Raw genomic sequence first — 18,361 nt, 5'->3', positions numbered from 1 at the left:
ACATGGGGGATACATTTTTGCTTACGAATTTATTATCCTTGTCACACTATAAACCCAATCTAGTTGGCCATGGGAGTAATGTTAATCCATTCCCAAGAACGTTAAGGCTACCGTTGTTAACCAGGTATTGAGAAGTCAACCCAAGTACACGATTCCATCCGGGTTATTGAAAACAAGTGACAAAAAACGTTATTCATTGCCATTCTCATATGAATATATCATTGAATGCACTGGTGGTTCAGTGGTAGAATACTCGCCTGCCACGTGGGTGACCCGGGTTCGATTCCCGGCCAGTGCAAACTATATTGCTTTTGATGAATGGTGAGTTCAGAGAACTTGGTATCCAGCTGTGCGTGGCCTTTTTCTTTTTTACTTCTTTTTTTTATTCTTGGGCAAAAACATTTTCGTGTACATAAAAAGTATCGAAACACTTGCGCTGCAAACGTGCACAACAAGTGATTCATACTTGCACCAACCAATTGCAAGGTGTCTTTTATAGTACATTTGTGTCCCAGAATCCGTTGCTTCGTCAGCGTATGTAACGGTGCTTTGTGTCAGCTAAAAAGCGACTATAAGTGCTAGAAAATCATATATATGTATCAACACGGGAATTTCATGTTTTTGCGATAAAATCACGTTTTAAGTACTTTTTATTCCTCGATTTAGTTGAATAATTCATTTATAATTTTCTCCCCTGCAAATGCACGGTCTTATGTGAGTCTAATGACTACTGGGTTGCCTGTACCTGTATATTTTCACTATTCTTGTCACGAGCAACTTATTTTCCAACCGGGAAATAAGTGATACATTTAGATTTAGCTAGTGTCACGTGGTCATCTTTCGGCCAATGAGAGTGTTCGTTGTATCAGAAAATTTGGTAGCTATGACTTAAAGTAAACCTACTCCACGTGTTACAGTGGCGGCGGAACCGGGGGGGGGGGGGGGGGAGGGGGAGGGGGAGGGGGAGGGGAGGGGAGGCTGGCCCCCCCAAAAATATTGGTTCTTAGTCATTGTTATTAGTCATTGCGTCTGCAATCAAACAAGACATTGTTATTATCACATAGTGTTAAATATAATCTTCAGTGCCCCCAAAGATTTTTGCAGTGCCCCCCAAAGATTTTTAGCTTCCGCCGCCCCTGTGTTAGAACATCTTCCTCATAACTTAACCTCTTAACTTATGTGACATCTTCCTCATAACTTATACATTAAGAATTGCGTTTAACATTAAATCATTTATGGGATGTTTGTAGTTCGTACTGTCTTCTTGGTAGGCGGCGTCGTACTTTGCCAGAAGTTCTGGGTCTTCGAGAGCTAATTTTCGCAACTTTTCCCGTCTTCCCAACCTATAAAAGTTAGCGCCAGTCATATCCGTCAGAATCAACATTGATAAGAACGCTACTAGGAGCAGAATTACGATCTTTTTCGCTGCCATATTTTAAACCTGTATGGAAATTTTAAAGAAAAAGAACAATACTTTTCAAATGCAATTCCCAACATTAGATATAATCAGACAACTATATCTTTGATATTTATAAACCACCGTAAAACTAATTTTATTCATTCGACGTTGGTATGATTAATTATTACCTTTTTGTTTTAAAAAACAAGAAAAAAAAAACTTGTAAAAATTCAGGTTATTACTAGAAAACCTGATATTATCTTCTTCGGAGAACTTCAATAATTTTCAAAGTTAATTTGTATTTTAGCGAAAGTAGAATTGACTTTTGAATGAGTCAGTTTGAATTTAACCTTGGTGGCTGAGTGAATTGTTGACATTTATTGTAAACGGTTTGTTCAAAGACTATTGATCTGAATTTAATGTTGTATTACTATTATTCTAATAATATATTAGTCAGACACAAAAGAGAAAAGAAAACTGAAGTAGTGGAAAATGTGTAAAACGAAGGAAGAAAAGCAAAGAACAATAACAAAATTGAATATATTACAAAACAAAATAACTCTGAACCACAAAGATTATCACAAAAGAAGAGGCTTCGCAGAGTTTTTGAATTGCTTTAGATAAAGAATTATATATGTTAAGTCCTCCTTTACATAATTCTGTACAGAATTAATAAGGACTTTTGGATGGGCTTTATAATACGGAAGGTGAGAACATTGTCAAAGGAAAAACCCTTTCTTCAGTTTATGCATACTCATAGAACTTCTTGACTATATTAACGTTCTGGCTTAAAATCCATTCCTGGCATCGTTCTATAAGAAAGTTCGCTTCCCTATCTGTATTTGTAATTGTTCTTAGGTCTTTTCTTAGCTGTTCGTGATGTCCTGCGAGAAAGTCAAACACTATGTTAATCTGATTTACACTTGAGCTTTTGCACTCTTTTTTGATGCCTGCTGCACGTAGTTCGTGTATTTTTCTCGTTTTCAACAGTTCTCTCCGCAATCTTACCAACTTGACAAACTGTACCTTCAAATAGTGTCCAAGCATTAGTTTCTTTATCTTCTACAACTATTTCCTACAACTATTTCGCAGTTTCGCGATATCACCAGATATTATTATTATTATCATCATTAATAAATGAGCTGAGCTGTGCAATCCCAACCTGATTATTAATTTCAATGCATTGCCATAAATAAACACTAGAAAACTGATATATTGCCAGTATTTGAAATTGAAAGGTAGCGCGCCAAGAAAGCCCCATCGAATCACTTAAGCGGGACTTACAACAAGAGAGTAGTCGCAAGATTTAAGGTGATTACAAGAAAACATGACGACGCTCTGCGGAGGATTTCACTAATTTTCGTTGTTCATTTGTATTTTAGCGAAAAAAGGAATCATCTTCGCCAATGTGTTTTGAATTTAACATAGGTGACTGATTTGTTGAAATTTATTGATATTGTTTTTGCGTAACCCGCTCATTCTTCACCCATTGTATTCGTTTTGCAAAAACCTTTTGACATCACTTTTATAACAAAGAGAGCACTGGTGGTTCAGTGGAAGAATACTCGCCTGCCACGCGGGTGAACCGGGTTCAATTCCCGGCCAGTGCAATCTATTTTGTACAGAAACCAAGACAGAAATGTTGGTAGATCGATTGACATTTTCTCTAGAGTTCTTATTATAACCAATGTTAGGAACAATTTAGTTTATTTAAGTATGTTAAAAACATGAAATAAGTAATGCATTGGTGGTTAAATGAATGTATTCGTATTTGTCTTCAAAATGTTTTGATCTCGTTCAAAATAACTTTTCACATGAGAGCACTGGTGGTTCAGTGGTAGAATACTCGCCTGCCACGCGGGTGACCCGGGTTCGATTCCCGGCCAGTGCATTCTATTTTGTACAGAAACCAATTAATAACGAAAGGTTGGTAGATCGATTGAAATATAGCCTTTTTCATTTTTCATATTTTATATTTCCTGTTTGAGGGTATATCAAAAAAATCCATTTTCTCTAGAGTTCTTTAAGTATGTTAAAAACATAAAATAAGTAATGCACTGGTGGTTAAATGAATGTATTCGTATTTGTCTTCAGAAGGAATTAATCTTGTTCAAAAAGCGTTCTACAAGATAGCACTGGTGGTTCAGTGGTAGAATACTCGCCTGCCACGCGGGTGACCCGGGTTCGATTCCCGGCCAGTGCATTCTATTTTGTACAGAAACCAATTAATAACGAAATGTTGGTAGATCGATTGAAATATAGCCTTTTTCATTTTTCATATTTTATATTTCCTGTTTGAGGGTATATCAAAAAAATCCATTTTCTCTAGAGTTCTTTAATTATGTTAAAAACATAAAATAAGTAATGCACTGGTGGTTAAATGAATGTATTCGTATTTGTCTTCAAAATGCTTTCATCTCGTTCAAAATATTTTTTCATAAGAGAGCACTGGTGGTTCAGTGGTAGAATACTCGCCTGCCACGCGGGTGACCCGGGTTCGATTCCCGGCCAGTGCAATAATTTTTTTTGTTGTTACTGAGATTTTAATATGCAGGTTTAAGTTCATCATTTTTTACAAGCCTTTCTTCAGTTTATGCATATTCATAGAACTTCTTGACTATATTAACGTTCTGGCTTAAAATCCATTTCTGACATCGTTCTATAAGAAAGTTCACTTCCCTGTCTGTATTTGTAATTGTTCTTAGGTCTTTTCTTAGCTGTTCGTGATGTCCTGCGAGAAAGTCAAACACTATGTTAATCTGATTTACATTTGAGCTTTTGCACTCTTTTTTGATGCCTGCTGCACGTAGTTCCGTGTATTTTTCTTGTTTTTCAACATTTCTCCCCGCAACCTTACTAACTTGACAAACTGTGCCTTCAAATAGTGTCCAAGCATTAGTTTCTTAATCTTCTACAACTATGTCGGGTTTGTTGGCAACATTTCCTGGAGCTTTCTCAAGTTGAAAGGGTACATTCCAGTATATTTTGGCTTTTTCGTTTTATCATTATTATTATCTTCGTTTATTTAAACTTTCAGCATGTGTAATACTTTACAAGAATAAAGCAGAACTTTTATAGTTCTAGGCTATTTCCTTAGTGTGTCATTAACAAATGTCTATTCAAAGGTGTAGAATGCCTTAACTATTTCGCAGTTTTCCGATATCACCAGATATTATTATTATTATTATCATTATTACTATTATTATTATTATCATAATTATTATTATTATCATCATTATCATTATTATTATCATTATTTTGATTTAAAAGTGAGCTGAGCTGTGCAATCCCAACCTGCAGGATGCTTAATTTGAATGCATTTCCATAAATAAACACAAGAAAACTGATATATTTTTATATCTCTGTTACCTTGCTATCAAGTTAACATCATTTTTATCTCCAAACATTTTTGGATAAAAGGGTAGAGTGTGGGGGATTTTGGCATCTAGGCTATTAAACCATTGTAAATCTTTCGTACTATATCCCCTTAAATGAATGTATTCGTATTTGTCTTCAAAATGTTTTTCATCTCGTACGAAAGAACTTTTAACGAGAGAGAACTGGTGGTTCAGTGGCAGAATTCTCGCCTGTCACGCGGGTGACCTGGGTTCGATTCCCGGCCAGTGCATTCTATTTTGTACAGGATGCAAGATTATTCTTCGTTGCTGCTTGTTTGTCTTTGGTTTTTGGAAACAACGGTTGCCATGCATTGAATCGTCGCGTTGAATATTGCACGCCATACATTTCGAACTGGTCAATTGTTTTACGCTCCATTTTGTTTTTAAGGTTTGCGTAATAAATGCGTGTGACCTTTTTAAGGTTAAAAAAATTTAAGCTTTTTTAAAAAAACTACATATATTTTCCTAAAGTGAAATTTAATGCTTATTCCAAAAAGAAAGAAAAAATGGGGTGTCCGAAGCTTGTTTTCGAGATAATCGACATTTAATAGTGGCCTATGCCCGAGTTTTTTGAGCAAATATTGCGCCACCGGAAGTGATCAGAAACAAATTAAGATTTTCATGTGTTAGAAAAATTATTGAAATACTGAAATAACCTGATTTTTAAGAAGAGTTTTTTTTTCCGAATAAGCTATCAACAAATATAGAGCTCCTTGCAAAAATTGAGATATTATTCAGCGGTTTTTGAGCGCGCGCGCATCGTGCAGCCTCGTCTCTTCACACTTCATCATTAATAACCAATATCGGGGGGACGTAAAAGAATCCCTAAGGACGTAATGAAACCCTGACTGACCAACCTCGGTGTATAAACCTTATACTAACCATCTCATGATTGTAAATTGCATATGAACATTCTGAAATTCCAAACTCCGTATAAAGCGCAGACCTTTGGAATTGATTATATGCGCATAGAAAGAGCTCAGGAAAACTAGGTCGTGTTGGCTTTGCAGTGCATGTGGAGACTATCATAGTGAACATATTTGCAAGATGGCGTTCATTTTGTCCCCTAATTATTAAGACAGTGCCACGAAATGGGCAATACCTAGGCGATTGCATGCTGTGTGGGTCACGCGTTGGTACGTGCAACCAATATGGCGGCTAAGTATTGTTTTATTTATGTAATTGTCAAGATTGCAAAGCTGATTGGGTGTATACTTTTCATACAGATTGCTTTAATCAGAACTTTTCGTGCAGCACGTGGTTTTGCAATTTGATTGGATTTTGCATTCTTTTTCATTTTCAATATATTTCGAATAAGAAAAAAAAGGTAAAATAAAACATGGCGCCATTTTGAATGAATAAACATCAAGACTACAAAATCATTGTAAATGTTCCGTACCTTATTCACCTTCAATAAATGTAATGTGTCGTAGTAGATAATTTTATCACCGTAGGTACGAAAGATAGTAGACTGACGTTTCGGACGTTAGTCCTTCGTCGGAATCAATAAATGTACTCGTATTTGTCTTCAAAATGTTTTGATCTCATTCGAAAGTTAGTTTTTCCAGTGGGGTCCTGGTGGTTATGGTAGAATACTCGCCTGCCACGCGGGTGACCTGGGTTAGATTAGAATTTTGTTTTTACTGGCAGCATCTTCATTCTTCACCGATTGTATTCGTTTTCGAAAAACATTATTCATATCAATATGAGAGCACTGGTGGCTCAGTGGTAGAATACTCGCCTTCCACGCGGGTGACCCGGGTTCGATTGCCGGCTAGTGTATTCTATTTTGTCTTTAATGAATAGGGAAGTTTGGAGAACCTGGCAGTCAGATGAGTTTTTCATTTGCAGTTCAGTGTTTTTTAAGTCCTTTGTACGAGGTTCAAATTTTTGCACATTTTTAAAAGACTGAATTAGGAACATTGTGCACGTGTCGATAATGTTTCTCAAGCATCATCAATGTTTTTTCATTAGTCGATCTTTGCGCCCGTCTACACTAAAATGATAAAAAACGCAGACGATTGGAAAAGATAAGACATTTTTTCCGTGGGGGAAAAAAAAAAACAAACAGAAAAAAAAAAACCCAGACCAGCCAGCATGTTACTTTATCGGGATTTTCAGGACACCGTTATTGGAGCATGCCTCTGGATGGTCCCTGCAATGAGTGATTGTGCTTTGTTATTTTCTCTCTCTCTCTTTTGTTTAATATTAATTGTTTGTTACGTAGTGGCAAGTCTTGAAAATAGACGAATAAAAATATGCACTTGACCAAACAATTTATACAATAAAACACTGCACTGACCGGGAATCGAACCCGAGTCACGCGCGTGCCAGGCGAGTATTCTACCACTGAACCACCAGTGCTTCATTTTAATGGCAGTTATTAAATTTGAGTAAGATAAAAAATCATTAGAGTACATATCAAATATACATGAAAAGTTGACTAACAAAATTATACAAATTATTGCAAGATTTTGTGCAGAATTATTTCTATTTACTTGTGTAAAAGTCAAATTTTTTAATTCAGCTTTTTTCCTTGCGCGCTGTTAAAATTCAGCAAACTTAATGCGGTTTACTGAACTTGCTAATTTAATGCAAATTTGTGCTGTTTTTTAATTATTGCACTGAGATTTTCAGAAACGTATGGTGTGCAAAATGTTTGAGGGAAACGCAAACCACATATGGCATTCCCTAGATTATTATTTTTTTGTTTAACGGCTGTGCATGTGAAGACGAACGCATAAATTTGGATGTAAATGAATGAATCTTTTTTTCCAAGAAAATGACACGTGGTCTGAAATATGTCATTCCCGGATAATGGAGAGCGGTCGCAGACAGAAAATAACGCCCCCTCCAATAGCCAGTCAGAAAGCACGAATTTTGCCGGGGAAAAAAATTAAATTAAATTAAAAAAAAAAAAAAAAGAAAAGAAAAAAATGTATGTATAACCCCTAAACTTTCGAATTCCTTTTTTATATTTTATTTCGGGGACTTTTCACTAAACGTTTTTCAAGCTGATTGTTTTTGCAATTGGTCCTTTTGATCCTTTTGTACCTATCCACCAGCATGACCGCCATCTTTTTCTCTTGGGAATGGTTGAAAACCACCAATCAACTGCAAACAACAGCATCCTCAATTTCATGTGGACCGTTTTGTAATCTCGTTCGAAATTTTAGTCTTTAAGAGCACTGGTGGTTCAGTGGTAGAATACTCGCCTGCCACGCGGGTGACCCGGGTTCGATTCCCGGCCAGTGCAAACAGTACTTTTTGTTTTTATTGAATTTTGGAATGACTTGAAATGAGAATTATGCAAACTGATGATGAAATAGGTTGCGCTTACACGGTACCTGACGAATTTTAAACCGCGGTCGACCCAAAAATTTTAGCTGCACATACCTTTTGCACGGAACCGAGCCTTTAATAGAGGCTTTGCACCATCACGTGATGGCAGCCATTACAGGAGGCACACAAAAGGGTATTTCCCCAATGGGAAACTGGATTCTTTCTCATGTAAACCAGAATGGACCAGATTCAATTGTTCCTGTCTCCTTTCATTGCTGCCATCACGTGATGGCGCAAAGGCCTCTTTTTGCCACAAATTGTTAATTTCTTGCGCGCTGATTGGTCAATTGTCATCATCAATAAGAGCACAGACCAGAAGCTGACGTTAACGAGCTTAAAAAACGCCAGAAAAATTCCTAAATAACGTGGGAAAAATGCGGTATAAGTGAATTTTTTGTGGTAAAAAACAAAACGAAGTCCCTTTTCTATGGTTTGTACTCTTATCGAACATGGAATGATGGCGTCAGCATATAATCCAAACTTTGTAGTGAAACCACTTGAGTGCAGTGTGGTCCAAACTTTGCAGTGAAACCACTTGAGTGCAGTGGTTCCACTTGAAATTGGATCATATGCTGACGCCATTGTACGTTCCATAAGAGTACAGACCATAGAAAAGGGACCACAATTTGCTAAATTGTGTAAAAAATACGTTTATGTTTACACGGAACCGGATCAATATAGTAATGTTAGTGATTTTCCATCTGATCATGCGCACAGCATATTGTTTACGGCTTGCCGTACGAGAAGTTATCCGGAGAAGGTGTTTACACGGTACCGATCAATTTTTTATCTGTACAATTCAAAAATTCCACCTCGTTTGTTTAGGTCCCAAATTTGCGCGGCTTGGCGTCGTACGAATTTTTGTTCGGATAGCTCAGTCTTTACGATATAGAGTGACCACAGTAAATCCGTGAAACACTAATTACTAAATAGTACAAAATAGTGTTAGTTAAGCAATAGAAAACAATGGAATTTGCATGAAATTGTGCTATTTAGTATTACTAAAGTTTCACGGATTTACTGTGGTCACTCTACTCTTAAAAATAAATATGAATAAGTCATGGCAATAAATAGAAGAAAAAAAATAAGTAAAGCTATTTATTACAAAAATGTCTAATTACTAATTAAATGCTTTATTAAAATAGTCCAATAATTATTACTAATATGGATTAAACACGTGAATTATTTCTGAATATTTAGCGTATGACAAAGAGCCTGAACGTTTTTTCATCTTTTTTTTCGGTAAACGTGGAAAGTCAGGTTGACGAGTGCAAAAAGGAAACAAAAACGATCGATACAATTGATAAATTATTTCTGTTTGATTTCCTATCTAATTATTTGTATGCTTGATTTCCTAGGCAATAAATGAGTTTCACTCAATGTCCAACGTAGTACATAAACAACAGAATACTCATCTTTGATGAGAGGGTTTGTAAAAGCGAAAGGAAAATACGTACACGGGAAAGCGATGAAAATGTGGTCGTCAAGTCTGTCGTTTGCAGGAAGGAAAAACGTCGCTGATGCTTAATCAGTTTATTAAGCACTGAAAAAATAAACTGCAAATACCCAACTTCCTCTTTACATGGTAAAATGAAATGCCATTTTTTTCTGTTATATATTTTTTCTTAATTTTGGAAGTTTATTCCAGATTATTTTGAGCTACAATTGTATACAAATAACATATATGTTCTTATTTATCTCTCTATGCCTTGCCCCTGAAGGAAGCCGCGTTATGGATTTCCTCTTCACATCAAAGACGTTCCGAAGCTTATATGTCGGTACTGAATGCTTGTTTAGAGATTGTACACTGAGTTCCTGCTTCAGAGATTATATTTTTGAAACTGTGAGTGAAAGAAAGAAAGAAAGAAAGGAAGGAAGGAAGGAAGAAAGAAAGAAAGAAAGAAAGAAAGAAAGATGAAGAAAGAAAGAAAGAAAGAAAAAAAGAAAGAAAGAAAGAAAGAAAGAAAGAAAAAATGAAATTAGAAGGTCGAGAATGAAAATATGTAGGATGATAAAGTAACTCAGTTCAAATTGTGAATTTGAAAGTTTCAAAGTAGACGTTCTGCTGTTCACTCTCGCCAGCTGTCGACACACAAATCTGAGGTTATTAGAACCAAAACAAGATATCAACGTCAGATCTCTTCTTTTTTTCAATAATCCCTCCCAAAATAGCCGCTTGTAAAGCCAGATTTTCTAGAATTCCTTCTAAATCGTCTTCCAATACTGGTCATTATTGTGATTTAATTTGCCGATTAGGCTAATCTTGACTAGTTAGGGCTATATAGTAATGAAGAGTGTTGAAAAGACGCAAACCAGCTATTTAGGGGATGAGCATAGATGATGATTTGAATAATAACGCTCAACTGTGGAAGACTTAGGAAATCAATATACTGAAAACTAAAAAAAGTATTTTTCTTATTTATTTAAGTAAATCAATCTTATTTTTACTTGCCTTCTTAATTAGGTAGATGTTGTTTTATAGTTTGCTCAAAGCAAAAGAAATTCAAAAATGAGTTAGGAAACGACGCAAAGAAACCATACACAATTGATTTTACGAGTTTAGAAACGTACGTTGTAAAGCGAAGAATAACTGAGCCGAACAAAGGAAACCATGGCTTACAATAGGCGTAAGAAAGACTAAGCTGCACAATTTTTTATTCAAACTTTAAGATTTAAAAGAATAAACTTAGAGTAGGAAAAACGAAACCAAGTCAAAGCAATGGTAACTGAAAAGTGAAAACAAATTACTGTAAGAAAGGAAAAGGAATTAAAGAAGAATAAACAACGAGATAAAGCAAGGAAGAAAGAAGGGAAGTAAGAAAAAACGTGAAGAAATGAGACAACATATACAGAAAAAACAGAGAAGGAGAAGGAAGCGCGAGAAATTTTTTTTTTCAAACTCTGAAATAAAAAAAAGAAGAAGGAAAAAAAAAAGTTACAACGGAAAAATAGATGCCCAAGCGAATCCTTTGCAGATCTGGGATATTCAATTTATAAATATCGGGGGCGAATTGCATAAAGAATGGATGTGGCATCTATCTGAGTATTTATATTACTAATATATGTCGCCTACTCTCGAGTGTGAGTGTGTAAAGATCTAGAAAAAAGCGCTTTCTTTTATCTTTGAGCGCAAACGTAGTACGCACGAGCAACATGACAAAATTGTTCAAAACCCCTTTTGTTTTCAAAATCAATAGTAAAGGTCTTGTTAAATGAAAGTGTCCTACCGCGCTTCTACAGGAATTCTTTTGATAGAGATATTGATTAACACAACGCTTACGGCCCGATGTCGGAAAAAAAAGTTGATAGGATATGTCCAAACTCAGAAAGTTAATAAACACTACAAAGAATTCCGGATATAAGTATTGTATTAATGATAAAAAATAGACGCGGAGGGCAGCAACGAATATCAGATCCCAAAGAATCTGTCCCGTTCAGTAGACAAATAAATTCTAATTTCAAAAATAAAGTCAGCTAATCTTTCCACAAGCGATAAACACACAAAAATAATCTAAAATAGCTCGAAAACAGATATACCCAGATATGTTATTAGGCCTGTTTATTTTTAGTTATTGGTTAGTTAATTTACTTTTTGGGATTAATTAAGTAGAGAATCCTCTCAAAGGCAAAGGAAGATTAATTTTTCAATGAATTAGTTGAAATATAGCTGTTAAAATATTTGGTATTTCATAATTTGTTTATTTAACAGAGAAAATATAGGAATTGACAATTTCAACATTAGAAAGTGTTAACGTGTATCTATCATTTTTAATTATATAAACGGCAAGTTGTGAAGTCAATTCAAGAAGCTGGACATTTGAAAAGAAATCTACTCCAACTCTTGGTGACGTCAGCTTTAAATAAAATACAAAAACGAAAAGAAAAAAAGTGTTATAAAGGGATTCTTATTGTTATTGTACATATGAATAACTTTTTTTTGGAATTTCAAACTTGAATATGCTCCATTCTATTGTCTCTTTACAGCGGGCACCTGGAAGTATGATATTTGAATTGCATGCTGGGATGATGGATAATGCATAATCCATACCTAACGCTCAAGCAATACCTATTTGATATTGGCCAACAGCTTTCACGAATTTATTTTTCACTTGTATTTTTGATCGCGACGTGGTTCCGGTCTTGAACATACAAAAAACGACTCCACTGAACCATAGTCACAACGTTTGCACAGATCACAAGAAAGAAGTCAAGAACCACAAAAGAACTGTAAGTAGTCACTTTTTTCCATTTCTGCTTATAGCAAGCTTTCTTTTTATCTTTTACTTTTCAAATTCAGGATTAAGAGTAGTTAAAAATCTTAGTTTAATATAAGAATTATTTTAGGTCAGAATTATTTTGTTTCAATGGATTTTTAAATTCAAAATTTTACCATTTTGTAGATGTTTGTGAACGGTTAATTTAAGATGAGCATGTTCTTCGCTATCTTAAAGTCTTTTGAACTCAAATATATTGTTTTTTTAATCGCTTTCCTAATGCAGTAATCTTCTAAATCATCAACACATTATAAAGATAAGATGTTGAGGTTAGAATGAGTTTCCCTTAAGAGGTCATTTCGATCATTATACATTTTGTTTGTACCAAGACCAGAAAAAAGTGGGAAAAAATTCCCCTCCTAAAATGAATCAGAACGTGTTTGCGAGCAAGACCGCAAAAACACGAAGCAAGACCGAAAAAAAAAGAAGGATAAAAATATAAAAAATACTCCTTGTATATGATATTTAACTGATCAGGTCTTAATCTATCCTAAATATTTAAACAAAAACGTTTTAAGAACTCTCATTTCAATAATATTGGCAAGTTTAGTTTATAGGTAAATTAGAAAGATAATTGACCAAAATTTAGAAAAGTTAAAAATCTTTCGTTTTTTCTTTTTAATGAAAACCTTTGAACCATAAGAGTTGAGATTAATTTCATTTATAAAGCAAACAATTTGAGAGACATTATTTTCGAGTCACACCTTAGTTACTTTACCTCTTTTTCTAATCACATTTGCTTTTCAAATATAGCTGTGTTTATTAATAAAAGTGAAACGTACGTAATAGCCTTGTGCATGTGGGTTGAAGTAGAACCAAATAGCCGATAAAAGCTATGCTTTTATTCTTCCTGACATTAATGTAACTAACCCATCAAATATAGGAAATATAGAGCACAAGTTTGCAATATTTGGGATATTTACACTTGGAATGCTATCTAGCCAATTTCCCGTAATCTTTTTCCGTCAATTGTCCTAAAGTTCGAAGATTTCTTTGTTTGTCAATCATTCTCACTAATCAAATCCTGAATAGCTGTGGAAAGATTCCGACTTTAATATTCGCTTGTATGTATTGCTAACAAATATTTTTTAAAGAATGGGGTGTGAAATTTCTTTTTTGGTCAACATGAATTGAATAAAAGCTCAAACAGCGATATAGATAAAGTATACGTTTCATTCATGAGCAGTTGAATGGCTTTTGTCTGGAATTTCACTCATCTCGTGACCTGGCTTTCAAAAACTTATTCTGCACTGGTTTAATATTCAAAAACGTCTTTCAAGCACAGAATTTTGCTTCAGGGCTTTAAATTAACCATTTATAAATAAAATCTAAAAAAAAAAATTACGATTTTTATTCCATAAAGCTATAAAAAAAGTACTTAGAATTACAGAGGCGAGGCGTAGTTTTTGTCTACTCATCCCACATCTACACCTGCTCACTGATAACCTATCTGTTAAAAAACCTTTAACTCAGTTTTTGTTATAGCTATTCTGAAAAATTTTCCTTTTAAGTACGTTCGCGATACTTTATGTAACATATTTTTCTTTGATAAATCGACTTTTGGATTTTGAAATTTTTGAGTTGGGGGCTAAAAGTTTTCATAAAATGACTCGCCTCGTGCTATCTAATGTACTTTCGACACATTTTTGAATATAAAGAATCAAAATGGCACTTCGCAAAGTTATTGACAACCTCAGATAATTCTGAAGGGCCATATTTGGAATTTTCAGTGGCATTAATTTTGAACATTATTTCAAACAGCTGTATGCAAAAACACTTGCACGAGTACAGTCAAGTAATTTTTGAAATTTTGGAATGTCTTTTTGCCTCGAGTGAGCCGGACTAGGAAAACTAATCTGTCAACATTTTAATATTAGTGTTTTGGACAATATGGCACAGATTTCCGTGCTTGATCTCGAATGATTGGAGGCATTCTTTATCTTAGCGTTTTATACATGTGTTCGCTTTAAACTCTTAAATCCGCCTTGCTAATTACCCAAAGTTTCCTTCCTTCCTTGGAAGTTTGTTAAGATCCGATATATAATCCTATGGAATAACCTTATTATTGTAGTAGAACTGGGGCCAGATTTAGGTTTATACCTTCCAGCAGAACAACATTGGCTTCATTACGGTCCCACATTAAAAAATTATTTCGTACTTGTCAACTTTTTGGTCTAAATCAACAGTTTTCTTATCTTGATTCGATCTTATTCAAATAGTCTGGTTTTAATCTAAAAAAATTAAACATATTGTACTTAAAATGTTCTATAAATGAGAGATATATTCTTCGGAGTCATCGTGTTAGTTACAACTCTTTTGAGTCGGTCGGGTCTTCGATACTAGCTAGGGGCAGTTCAAGCAGACGTTTCACATTATCGGTAGGTTCAATTTAAGTCTTTATTTTTTAGCTTGTTATTTCATATTCTTCTTGTTCTATTGTTTTAACTGGTTATGAATCGTTAAACCGAAAGCACATAGCTATAGTATGGAAATCAAGCATTGCTTTGAATATAAACTGCGTTTAAATAATTCATTTTCGAGTACGATTTCGTAAATCCATCACGAGTAAGGGAAAACACTTTTCCTTTTACTTGTTTTTGCGAGTTAAAAAACATTTTTCATTGTTATTCTTTACGTACACACAATTCCTTATCTAAAGCAATTCAAAAACTCTGCAAGATAGAAAAGCTCTTTTCTTCATGGAATAAAGGTTTTGAAATATACTTTCAGTTTTTTTGCTTTGCTTTGTTTTATACAATTGTGATTTTTTGTTGTTGTGTCTTTGAAACCTGATGTTCATTTTTGCTTTTCTTCTTGTGTTCTACACATTTTCGATTTTTTTCGAACCTTTCTACTCGTTTCCTTAAGTTATCTTCTTTCTCTCATTTGAATACTTTCAATCGAAAGTAATACCCAAAAAAAGCGTGCACCCAAAAATTCAGGGGGGATGGTGGTGGGTGGGACATTTGTGTAATGATTTATGAATTAATAAATATCAATCTTCCCACGCACGTTCTGTGAAACGTTACAATAAACTTCAAAAGTTCAGCTAGCTAGTTTAAATTCGAACGCATTTAAAATTCAATATTATTTTCGCTAAAACACATATAACCGGTAAAGTACATAGTTAAATTCCCACGCAAAAGTTATCATTTTGTGTTCTAGTAATGAGCGTAATATTTAATTCTACGATTCCCCCTTGTTTTACTGTAAAAACAAAAGAAATAAGATTGATTGAACTTTCCCTTCACTCTCACATAAACAAAATGAATTTTTGATTTACGCTGTATATCTAAACCAATGGTCTGACTTTATTTTGATTTTAGAAATTCTAGTTGAAAAATATTATATTTTCTTTTTTTTCAGCACAAGCATAAAAAATATGGCAGCGAGAAAGATCGAAATTCTGCTCCTAGTAGCGTTCTTATCAATGTTGGTTCTGACGGATATGACGGACGCTCACTTTAGATTAGGAAGACGAGAAATGCTTCGAAAATTAGCTCTCGAAGACCCAGAACTTCTGGCAAAGTACGACGCCGCCTACCAAGAAGACAGTACGAACTACAAACATCCCATAAATGCGAAACGAAAGGCCAAACTTATTCGAGAAATCTTGGAAAGAGCAGAAAATTGATGAGTTTGAAATGCAACTGTAAGTTGAAAATCTTTCAATTCGTACTGAGTTCTTTTAATTTAAGAGGAAATTTTTTTCGATAATGAGCAATGATGGCAAAAAGCGCCAAAAACTAGAGTTTCGTATGAGTTTTTGATCCAATTTTCGTTTTGGGTTAACACTCAAAACCTTTTTTAAACAGTTAGAAACTGATTTACTTTGATAAAATGCCTGTTAAATGCGGTATTTTCAATTGTACAAAGATGTTTTATTGCATTTGTGTTAGAATTTCGCTTTGTCAGGCTTTTTTTTATAGGAAAATATATGGGAAATAAGCAAATGAATGCCTAAACCTCATTTTCGAATAAAATTTTTGCATTGGGTTAACACTTTGATTCCACTTTCATCGATCATCTCCACTTCCAAACAAGTTAAACTTTCCGAGTAACAAGATTTTTTAGCCTTGTACAACAGCCTTTCTTCAAGAAAATAGTTTTTGGCGCTCACTGCTTGAATACGAAAAGAATTCTCTCTTAATCTATATAAGCTGTATGGCCAGTCACATATTCTTAAAGGCGACGGTCACATTTCCCCCTTGTTATCAGTGTTTGTATTGGGGAAGAAATTATTATTTATTGTCGGCGAAAATACTTTTGAATAAAGAACAAGCTGCATGGACTCTTTAAGGGAGGAATACGGTAATATTACGGACAGATTCGGATACAGATTGGTGAATAATATGTAAATTAGCAATTCTCATTCACCTGTAAACTAACTGAATCTGATGGGGGGGAAAACTTCAAGTTTTTATTAACCTTTACAAAGCTACGAAAGAAACATAATTTTTTTTTAATTTATAATTTTTATAATTCGATGACATATCTTGCTCTGTTTTCGTTTAAAACTTTAGCGAGTTTACCTGAGTTTTTGCAAAAATTTTATCGAAATGGTTCATGATCGTCGATTGGTGGAAAATTTCGCGCGTTCATTGGCTAATTTGTCCTAGCGAATATCTTCAAGTTATGAGCTCAAGTTGTGCTTGTTTTGAATGGACACATTAGTCTTTTTACGATGTTTTAGAAAATGTCATTATTTCCTGAAAGCTCACCAGAGGCACTAGAAAACTACTACTTCCAGTCTTCAGGTTGAAAAGTTTTTGATTACATGTTTTATTTCGCGAGGACATTTTAGCTGAAGTGTTTCTTTTCTGGTGAAAATAATTTCTTAATTGGTGAATTTTTGAAGGAATAATGGCAGGGCCTAGAAAATATATTAGCCTAAAAGTACTATAGTTATCTCGCAAAAATAATTTCAAATCTGGAGAGGTTTATTTTTCAAAGTAAAAGAGTGTTTGTCTGCGTTCGAGTTCGAAACGCAGAGGTTTCTGTCGAATTTTATTTTTACAGTTTAAATAAATAAAAAATGTGCTGCAAAAATTATTTTTTAAACTTTTAATCACTTATTCTTTTGCAAAATATATTTAGTTTTCTTTGCTTCTCTCTATGTTTTGGTTTTAATTTTATTAGCAATTAACCGGCTCTTTATCGATTGATTGACTTACAAAATACTCCAAGCGATAGCCGCCGCTATTCCGCTCTAAATTACCTTCTGCACAAAACCCATCTCACACACCTGTTTGACATCTTCGGAAAAATAAGCGAGGGAGCGAGCAAGTGAGCGATATGATATGAAAAACGAGTGAATAAAAATGATATCAAGCTCTTAACATTTGATAAATTTTTTAACAGGGATATCAAATTCTTTATAAATAAAAATATTCAATTTTTCTTTTCTTTTTGTCTTACAGACAGATGAGGAAGTGAGGCGAAATTTTCTCGAGAAAAACTTCTTCGATTAGCGACACAAAGACATGTAAAAATACAATAATTTATTCCATCAGAAATAGTTTTAGAATCCTTCTCTTCATTTAAATGTTAAACGCAATTCTTAATGTATAAGTTATGAGGAAGATGTCAAATAGTTCTAACACGTGTAGTAAGTTTACTTTAAAACATTAATGATCGAAACTTTGAAATTGTTCGTATGACAGAATCATGACAATAAAAAGATTTGAAATGATTGAGTACTGCTACTCAGATGGCTTAGTTTGTTATGTTTTTCAGTAAGAAGAAAGGTTGGAATTTTGAAAGAAGAATGGGGGCTTTATTTGCTTAAATTAAAAAGATGTGTCGTATCTCATCGTTGTGGGTTGGGTCGTTGCACGTACCGCCATCATGTATTACTGAGTAGAGACTGGCATGTTAATTCTCTCCTATGTTTTCATAGAGTGCTTTTCTCTGAACCCCATTTCTTCCCACAAACCTTGTACCATGAA

The 18,361-nt window shown here is 34.3% G+C and overlaps 1 long non-coding RNA gene and 9 other non-coding genes across 10 annotated transcripts; 9 read left to right on the top strand and 1 right to left on the bottom strand.

Annotated features, from left to right (window-relative positions):
- The first annotated feature begins 227 nt into the window (after positions 1–227).
- Trnag-gcc (transfer RNA glycine (anticodon GCC)) lies at positions 228–298 on the top strand. The gene has a single exon. It is a non-coding gene; the product is annotated as a tRNA-Gly (tRNA).
- Positions 299–2,938: 2,640 nt separating this feature from the next.
- Positions 2,939–3,009, top strand: Trnag-gcc (transfer RNA glycine (anticodon GCC)). Its single transcript has one exon. It is a non-coding gene; the product is annotated as a tRNA-Gly (tRNA).
- A 210-nt stretch (positions 3,010–3,219) lies between these two features.
- On the top strand, positions 3,220–3,290 carry Trnag-gcc (transfer RNA glycine (anticodon GCC)). The gene has a single exon. It is a non-coding gene; the product is annotated as a tRNA-Gly (tRNA).
- A 241-nt stretch (positions 3,291–3,531) lies between these two features.
- On the top strand, positions 3,532–3,602 carry Trnag-gcc (transfer RNA glycine (anticodon GCC)). The gene has a single exon. It is a non-coding gene; the product is annotated as a tRNA-Gly (tRNA).
- A 242-nt stretch (positions 3,603–3,844) lies between these two features.
- On the top strand, positions 3,845–3,915 carry Trnag-gcc (transfer RNA glycine (anticodon GCC)). The gene has a single exon. It is a non-coding gene; the product is annotated as a tRNA-Gly (tRNA).
- A 1,041-nt stretch (positions 3,916–4,956) lies between these two features.
- Trnag-gcc (transfer RNA glycine (anticodon GCC)) lies at positions 4,957–5,027 on the top strand. Its single transcript has one exon. It is a non-coding gene; the product is annotated as a tRNA-Asp (tRNA).
- Positions 5,028–6,508: 1,481 nt separating this feature from the next.
- Positions 6,509–6,579, top strand: Trnag-gcc (transfer RNA glycine (anticodon GCC)). The gene has a single exon. It is a non-coding gene; the product is annotated as a tRNA-Gly (tRNA).
- Positions 6,580–7,090: 511 nt separating this feature from the next.
- On the bottom strand, positions 7,091–7,161 carry Trnaa-ggc (transfer RNA alanine (anticodon GGC)). Its single transcript has one exon. It is a non-coding gene; the product is annotated as a tRNA-Ala (tRNA).
- An 821-nt stretch (positions 7,162–7,982) lies between these two features.
- Trnag-gcc (transfer RNA glycine (anticodon GCC)) lies at positions 7,983–8,053 on the top strand. Its single transcript has one exon. It is a non-coding gene; the product is annotated as a tRNA-Gly (tRNA).
- A 4,170-nt stretch (positions 8,054–12,223) lies between these two features.
- Positions 12,224–18,106, top strand: LOC148907412 (uncharacterized). The gene is made up of 3 exons (XR_016121181.1): positions 12,224–12,366; positions 15,780–16,065; positions 17,834–18,106. It is a non-coding gene; the product is annotated as an uncharacterized LOC148907412 (long non-coding RNA).
- The last annotated feature ends 255 nt before the right edge of the window (positions 18,107–18,361 follow it).

The sequence above is a fragment of the Actinia tenebrosa genome, unplaced genomic scaffold, assembly GCF_029948245.1.
Source record: "Actinia tenebrosa isolate PJP-AT-01 unplaced genomic scaffold, QUT_ActTen_1.0 PGA_scaffold4__44_contigs__length_22323623, whole genome shotgun sequence".
NCBI lineage: Eukaryota > Metazoa > Cnidaria > Anthozoa > Actiniaria > Actiniidae > Actinia > Actinia tenebrosa.
The sequence above is the reverse complement of the archived record's forward strand: the minus strand, read 5'-3'. Positions and strand labels throughout refer to the sequence as shown.